The sequence below is a fragment of the Triticum dicoccoides genome, chromosome 3B, assembly GCF_002162155.2.
Source record: "Triticum dicoccoides isolate Atlit2015 ecotype Zavitan chromosome 3B, WEW_v2.0, whole genome shotgun sequence".
Taxonomy (NCBI): Eukaryota; Viridiplantae; Streptophyta; class Magnoliopsida; order Poales; family Poaceae; genus Triticum; species Triticum dicoccoides.
Window position 1 is genome coordinate 366,545,147 of NC_041385.1, and position 2,645 is coordinate 366,547,791.

A 2,645-nucleotide genomic window follows, 5' to 3' on the forward strand; every position below is an offset into this window, starting at 1 on the left:
TGAAGCCCGCCTTCGCAGGACCGCCTCCCCGTGGGACCGATTCCTCCTCGACTCCTCTTCGTTGTGCTCTGCACCACCTCGCCGCCGGAGTCCGCCCCTGTCGTCGTCGACCACGCCGGTGCCGCCCCGTCACCGACTCCTCCCCAAGCTCGCTGCCCAGACCCCTACAGCTCCCCCGTGAGCTCCCCCTCTCCTTCCCAGTCTCTTGCGTCACCTCATCGTGCACTCGTTCACGCCCCGACACCGTGCACGCTCGTGCCATCTCCGGCCGCGCCCGATCCGCGCTCGCCGTGCCCCTGTCTGCACGCGCGCACCCGCAGTCTACCTCCCTGACGGTGGCCACCTCCACCCGCTCACGCCCTGCCTCCCCCGGCACCGCTGATCATCCCCGGCGCTGCTGCTCATCCCTTTGCTCTGGTTGGCCTCGCGGCGCCGCCCCGCTCTGGCCATGGTCGCCGACGTCGGGCCTGGCGCCGCCCCCTTCACCCGCTAGCCGCAGCGCCCAGTCGGGCGGGCTGGTGCCTGTCACCCGTCTCCGCCCGGCGCCCACGCCCGCGCCCGTTGACCCTCTAAGGCCTTTTGGCCCACTGACTAGTGGGGCCCAATCTCCTGGATCTAAAAAAAGAGAATAAAATAATAATAATAATACAATTAATAATTAATTAATAAACTAAATCAATTAACTTAATTAACTTAACCTAACTAATATGTTAGTTAAACTAATTAACTTGGTTAGTTAGTTAATAGTCAATGACAGTAGGACCCACGCGTCAGTTTGACTAAGTCAACTGACTGTTTGACTGCTAACATCACCCTGACATCATGCTGACATCATAATTGCATTTTCTAACTAAATTAATTCTGTTAGTTCTAAAACTGAAATAAAACTTCGAAAATTAATATAAAATAAACCGTACCTTGGATGGAAAAACTTTGTATATGAAAGTTACTCAGAACGACGAGACGAATTCGGATATGCAGCCCATTTGTCCGCCACACATCCCTAGCATAGCAAACACGCAACTTTCCCCTCCGGTTCATTTGTCCGAAAACGCGAAACACCGGGGATACTTTCCCGGTTGTTCCCCCCCTTCACCGGTATCACCTCATACCGTGTTAGGGCACCCCTAGCACCGTTACTTGTCATGTCATGCATCGCTATGCGTCTGTTTGCTTAAGTATTTATTGTTTCTTCCCCCTCTTCTCTCGCTAGACACCGAGACCGACGCCGCTGCTACCCAGTACGACTACGGTGTTGACGACCCCACTCTCTTGCCAGAGCAACCAGGCAAGCCCCCCCCCCTTGATCACCAGATATCGCCTATTCTTCTCTATACTGCTTGCATTAGAGTAGTGTAGCATGTTATTTCTTTCCGTTAATCCTATTCTGATGCATAGCCTGTCATTGTTGCTACAGTCATTGATACCTTACCCGCAATCCGAAATGCTTAGTATAGGATGCTAGTTTATCATCATTGGCCCTACATTCTTGTCAGTCTGCCTTGCTATACTATTGGGCCGTGATCACTCGGGAGGTGATCACGGGTATATACTATACATATATACATACTACAGATGGTGACTAAAGTCGGGTCAGCTCGTTGAGTACCCGCAAGTGATTCGGATAAGGGGGCTGAAAGGACAGGTGGCTCCATCCCGGTAGAGGTGGGCCTGGGTTCCCGACGGCCCCCGACTGTTACTATGTGGCGGAGTGACAGGGCAGGTTGAGACCACCTAGGCGAGAGGTGGGCCTGGCCCTGGTCGGCGTTCGTGGTTGCTTCATAATAACACGCTTAACGAGATCTTGGTATTTGATCTGAGTCTGGCCACTGGCCTATACGCACTAACCAACTACGTGGGAAAGATATGGGCACTCAACGTCGTGGTATCAGCCGAAGCCTTCTAGACGTCAGCAACTGAGCGGCGCGCGCCGGATTGGACTGGAACGCCTACTCTTGTATAAGGGAGGCTAGGTCTGCTTCCGGCCGCCCTCGCAACGTGCAGGTGTGCAATGGGCGATGGGCCCAGACCCCTGCGCGCATAGGATTTAGACCGGCGTGTTGACCTCTCTGTTGTGCCTAGGTGGGGCTGCGACGTGTTGATCTTCCGAGGCCGGGCATGACCCAGGAAAGTGTGTCCGGCCAAATGGGATCGAGCGTGTTGGGTTATGTGGTGCACCCCTGCAGGGAAGTTTATCTATTCGAATAGCCGTGTCCCTCGATAACAGGACGACTTGGAGTTGTACCTTGACCTTATGACAACTAGAACCGGATACTTAATAAAACACACCCTTCCAAGTTCAACAGACAACCCGGTGATCGCTTTTCCACAGGGCGACGAGGGGAGGATCGCCGGGTAGGATTATGCTATGCGATGCTACTTGGAGGACTTCAATCTACTCTCTTCTACATGCTGCAAGACGGAGGCTGCCAGAAGCGTAGTCTTCGATAGGACTAGCTATCCCCCTCTTATTCTGGCATTCTGTAGTTCAGTCCACTGATATGGCCTCCTTACACATATACCCATGCATATGTAGTGTAGTTCCTTGCTTGCGAGTACTTTGGATGAGTACTCACGGTTGCTTTTCTCCCCCTTTTCCCCCTTTCTTTTCTACCTGGTTAATGCAACCAGATGCTGGAGCCCAG